We start from the raw sequence: 6,351 nt of genomic DNA on the forward strand, positions 1-6,351 counted from the left end.
CAAGGCATCCTCCTCCCAGGAAAGAGCCGAGGGAGCAATACCCTGATTTGTTCTCCGCCCACCATGTCTCGTTAAGGGTCCCATTGGCTGGAAGCAACTGGAAGTCAATGGCATGGGAGTCTGTTGATACTACGCCATATCTTTTTCTCCTCAACATCATCTCTAGTCTCCCAACCACAAGAAAAGTTTATGTCCCCGGCACACGGGACACCTGAAGTCCCTTAAGATTGTGTCATCATGGGTTGATGTTGATTTAATGACATTCTCTCCTGAAACCTAAATTGTTAGCCACTCTGGTGTCTGTTATATATGATAGGAGGAAAAAATGGGTAAAGGGAAAAGACGAGAAAGGAGTGAAACGAAAGTGGCTGCACTCCACGCTTCTTTCTGGTCATGAGGGCTGAATTAGTAACCATGGCACGAAGTCTGGCTTCCTGGGTGCAAAACCTGTGCAGCCAGGCCCAGGGAGCCCTGCACATGAACGGGACCCACCCTTGTTTAGTGCTCTGCTGTTGCCGTCTTGAAATTCTTGATAATATTTGAACAAGGGGCCCCACGGTTTTCTTTGTCCTGGGCGCTGCAAATTATGGAGCCAATCCTGCACATCACTCTTCTTCTAGCGCCTATTCGAGTGACTCTCAGCCTTTGTCGGGACCTGGTTGGACAGGGCCCTTTACTTGGAGGGATCGCCCTGACCTTCCTTGCTTGTCTTTATGGGGTGGCCACAGTGTCCCGCCCCAGAATATTGTGCAAGGAAGTACTAAAAATGGCTTGAGAACACAGATGATAGTTAAATATAGTAAAATAAATAGGGAGTGATAAGTTTTGAGTATGCATTATCTTTTAAAGTGATAATTTACCTAATTTTAAGTTCCTGACAAAATTCTCCTTTGTGTAGCAGAAACCCGCTTACCCTTAGTAATCAGGATCAATCATTCTGACCAGAAAAGCAACCCCTTATTCTGCTTGAGGGCACAGCAGGACCTGGAACCCAAGTGGCCAGGAGGCAGTCCCAGACCAGTTCATCGGAAACAGGACCATGACCGTGTGCCCTGGAGAGGCATTCTTCCCTGGGGGACTAGGACCTTCAAAGACATCTCAGGGTTATATAAATCAGAAGCAAAACTGCTTCTGATAAGTTATTAAAGGTCAGTGACACTTATAAAGACCTCTCCTTTTGTCCCTGAACTGGCAAATTCTGGATGTAGAAGTAAGAGCCCTGTATTTGGCACAGATTTATGGCATTTACCCCACGGTGTACTGGTAAATGCTCTCTGAAAAAAAAAAACACCTTGATTTACATAAGATTTGCCAGTTTCTGAGGCTTGAATACTCCCACCATGGTCAATGTCAAGTTATCAACATCTGAACTGTGAGTTTAGGAAGAGATACCTAGTTACATAGTGTTTTACTATACTGATAAAATAGATATAATGGCCTCAAGGACATAGATAATAGTTAAATGCAGTAAAATAATTAAGAACTGATAAGTTTTGAATACTTATTACTTTTAAAATATAATGTAGTTAATTATAATTTTATAAAATAATTGTACATTTTAAATATATATAGTTCTATATAATTTATATACAGCAAAAATATAAAATTATCTAAGAATAAAATTTATATAATTTTTATTTTAGAATAACTTTAGATTTAGAGAAAAGTTGAAAAAATAGCACAGAATTCCCTTCACCCAACCTCCTCTAATGTTATCATCTTGTATGGCCACGAGACGATCACGGAGGCTAAGAAATTAACATTAGTGCAGTACTACAAACTGAACTACAGGCATCATTTGAGTTTCATCAGTTTTTTCACTAATGTCCTTTTTGTTGTCGTTGTTCCAAGATCCAATCAAGGATACCACGTTGCACTTAATGCAATTTAATTTTCAATCTGGCACGTGTTTAACAACTGCCCTGCACGATTCCCAGTTCTGCACCCATGACCTGCGACCAGGAGCCGATCATTACAGGAGCTGCAGTGGGCATTCAACGGCAGCAGCCAGGCCACCTGTCTGTAAGCGGGTTGTGTGGGCCTCAGAGAGTGGCCATTTCAACTTTTCCTTGATCGGACAGTCTACTAAATACTGTCAAAAGGAACAACAGTTGCTCTTTTACAGTGTTTTTTAGCCACCACGCAAGACGTTGAAGTGCAAACACAGCCAAGGCGCGGGTGGGCTGTGGGGTGCTGCCGGAGAGTCACGCCAGAGCTCGGTCTAGTCCTTGTACTAACCTTAGGTATCCAGAGTTAGATAAGCTGCCCCCAAATGGTGCCTCTTTACGTGGTTTTTGAACTCTATTTAAGGACAAAGGGGGAATCCTGGAGGGACTAACCTTTTGACTTGGTGGTTTGTCCAGAGGTTTCACCAGCCACACGGTCTTAAGTAGGTTCTTGAGAATTAAGGAGATTTAAAAATTGCTCTGACTGGTGTGGCTCAGCTGGTTGCATCCTGCAAAGTGAAAGGTGGCCGGTTCCATTCCTAGTCAGGGCTTGGTCCGCGGTCAGGGAGCATTGGAGAGGCAACTGATCAATGTCTCCCTTCCGCTCTCTTTCCTTTCCTTCCCCTTTCTCAAATGATAAGTTAAGAAACTAAGATCCACTGAAATCAAATCTGACAGAGGATGGGAAGCAAGGTCTCTAAACAAACTGGAATAACTCACTTTCAAGGAGCCAGGATTCAAACACTGTGGAGCGTGCCCTCTTCTACCTACTACAGGTTGACACTGTCATTCAAAGCGCCCGTAGAACTCTGGACAGATTCGAAAGGGAAACCAGAAACATTGGTGTAAAATACTCAAGGAATTACTGGATGAGTTTCAAGTTGACACTGTTTTCATGCCTGCACCCTGAGTAAGCACTGCCTTCCAAATTTGCATCAGCACCCTCTTCTGTGCTGCTGTCCATGGAGGCATATTTTGTATTGCATGTATCTGCACCAGGATTGGTATCATTTTCACTTGAATTCACCATTTAGCCATCTTTTTCAGACATAAAACCAATTGCAGCATTAATTGCAAAGAAATCAGATGGAAAAAATCACATCAGTAGGGACCATATGTCTTACAGCTCTGAGGATTTTTGACTAAAACATAAACCAAGATTTATTTGGAAAGTATTAGGCCACTCCAAATGTGATAGGTGGGTGATTCTGTTACAACCATGAACACCTTGTAAATGCAGTGCCACATTTTCCAAAGTGCATTATGCAACTATAGTTCTGCTAGATATTGTTAGAAGTTAATCACCCCTGCCTTCCCTCCTCTCCCCAAAACTTCCCACAAAACCCTTTAGACCCTTTTAAAGTGAAATAGCATCAAAATTTCTTTATAGTAAGTAACTGAAAATACTGCTAAATGAGTCACGAACACCTTTTGCCTTGGAATTAGCACCTATGAGGCCCAGCATCTCCTTTTAAAGGTGTCTGCAGTCCATGAGGAGGAAGGCATCTGATTCCTGCACCATGATGGCTATACCATATGATGAGCCCCTCAGCCACGGCTCATTAAACCAGAGGAGGCACCTGAGCTAATCAATCTGTAAGTTGGCCTGTGACTTCCGGTGATGCGGCTTGGTAATTAGACTGTCACTCTGATTCTCCCTTTTGGGAATTTGGACCAGGACATATGGAGTAGACTGCGCAGCTGGTAATATGAGGGGGAGTAAAAGACAAAAGTAACTGAATCGTGGTACTACTAGAGTAGCAGAGTTCAAAGTCACAACTTCCTTTTACTACTTGGGACCTAGGATTCTGGGGACCAACCATCAGGCTGCTGTCTTTGAAACCTCCCGTGAGGCCCAACTATTTAGTTTTTCCTGCAATCCATGTAGCCCAGCTGTGCATATGAGATTCCTTTTCCCTTCCTACTCCATGTAGCTTTAGAATAAATTTCCTATTTGTCAGAATCACCAAGTGACTTTCTCCCTTGCAACCAAAAGTGCGCCCCTCCCCATCTTTCCGATAACCTGACTCATACTTACCTGACTATGTTCCAGCTGAGTGTTTCCCTAAAAGATGCGCTAACGCCAAAGCAGAACTTTCCAGGCACATTTGCCATTGTTTTGTACCCTTTCTACTTCCTTTTTTCTAATGTTCTTAAATGAGAGAATAAAAGATTATTATAGATAATCTTGAATCTTCTCTAATCAGTACTTTTAAAAAATTGATTATGTGAAATCTTCTATTATTTGTAACGTTATCGGTAGCATAGTTCACAAATAAGTTTGATCCACCTGTGAAGGAAGAGCTTTGGAGAGTCACTGTCCTAAAAAGTATGTAGAGTGTTGGATATAAGTTATAACACTGGATGTCAATCAACAGCTTTGTTGGTGGTGGTGGGAAATACACCACAATTGCATAATAGCGTGTTGTGTTCTGGATCTGAGAGCTCTTCTGGAAGGTCCCATTATCTTCTTAGGTCTCCATGTGCATATGGTGAAAGAAGCCCTTCCTAACACCAGGGGCCACTGTGACTTCAGGTTGCCTGCCTGAGAGTTTCCCACACCAGCAACTGATTTTTTTACAGCGTCTCCTTTTTCTCATCAAATTCAACCTTACAGAAAAGCCTCTGCTTTTTGTTTCTGACAAAAAGGTTGTCAACCTGGTTCCTAGGTTGAATGAGGACACGAGTTAAGAGAAGCTGCTCGAGGCCAAGCTGCATAGCGGTGAGAGGCATCTGTAACACTACCTTGTACTGCGGGGCCTCTAGCAAATTCAGTTATCTTCATCTTTCTGGTCTTCATTGTCCTCACTTAAAATTAAGATACAATTCAGGCAAAGCTGTCTAAAGAGCACAGTTACCTTCTACTAGAAGGTAAGATTAAATCCTGTCGATTATCATCCTAATGGGCATAGTCAGAATCGCCAACATTAAGTCTGCTAAAATTGTATATAACTTCTAGAACGTTTTAAGAACACCCACCAAGTACTCCCAATAATCGACTCTTACTATAAACCTTCTTCTAGATTTAATTAGTATAGGGATTTTGGTCTTTTTTTTTTCATGATACAAATCGAGGTAATTTGTCTTTTTAAAAATTTATTTCAAATTGAATTTATTGGGGTGACATTGGTTAATGAAATTACATAAATTTCCATGTACAATTCTACACCATCTGCATATTGTATTGTGTGTTCACCACCCCACGGCAAGTCTCCTTTCATCTCCATTTACCGGCCCTTTACCCTCTTCTACCTCCCCACGCCACCCTTTTGGTAATCACTCTGTGTATCTTTGAGGGTTGTTTTTTTTTTTAATCCTTTCACCTTTTTCACTGGACTCCCCCAACCCCCTCCCTCTGACAGCTGTCAGTCTGTTCTTTGTATCTAAGAGTCTGTTTCTGTTTCATTAGTTTATTTTGTTCGTTTGATTCCACATGTTAGATGAAATCGTATAGTATTTCTTTCTCTGACTGGCTTAATTTATCATAATGCTCTCCAGGTCCATCTATCCTGTAGCAAAAGACAAGATTTCCTTCTTTTTATGGCCAGGAAGTATTCCATTAAGGGATAATTTTTCAAGCAATGTGTGTCTCCACACATTAATTGCCTTAACATTTATTGAACAGCAATTATGTGCCAGGCTTACATTTGCTAGATGCTGATAAAAACACACAAATTGTGCTTTCGTGAAGTTTTCAGTCTAAGAGATAATAATTTTTTAATTGTAAAATTGAATTGACAGGTGTCACTAAGAGAGTTACATGAAGCTTCCAGTAGATACAACGGGTTGGTCAGGAATTGGCTCTCCAAAGAAAACTATTCGAGACCTGACAAATAAATGGTGTTAAACAGGCAAAAAGTGGGAGGGGGGTGGGGCAGGCCGAGATGAGGATGGGGAGGACAAACTCAGCACGTACCCAAAACTTCATGGAGGAAGAGTTGAGAAAAAATAAGGTCATTGTGGCTAGAGGTCAGTGTGTAGAGGGGGAGCGAGAAATTTGGGCCGCCAGGGGCCTTCAAAACCATTACTATTTTTATTATAAGACAACTGAAAGCCAATGAAGAGTTTTAAGCAGGAGGTTCCGTGATCATATTTGTATTGACAAAACTATCCTAAGCGCCGAGTGAAAAGTGAATGCATAAAGCGGGGGAGGCTACTGTTATCCTTGAAAGGATGACCCTGAAGGTGTTGAGTTGTTGCGGGGACTGAATGGTTAGAAAGTAACGTCCATGAAGCTTGATGATGATAGAGTACACACACTGTAAACAAGGTCATTGCGCCTGATTTCGAATTAGCAAGTGTTTTAAAAGGGAGATGTCTGTGGGAGAATCCGTGGGGTCGCCGCGGCTATTTCCTAAGTAAACGTTTCGTTGCCTTTTCATGGGTCCCGTGGAAATACTCCCCG

This window comes from Sturnira hondurensis, unplaced genomic scaffold (genome assembly GCF_014824575.4).
Source record: "Sturnira hondurensis isolate 20B ecotype Veracruz unplaced genomic scaffold, ASM1482457v3 Scaffold0014384, whole genome shotgun sequence".
Classification (NCBI taxonomy): Eukaryota; Metazoa; Chordata; class Mammalia; order Chiroptera; family Phyllostomidae; genus Sturnira; species Sturnira hondurensis.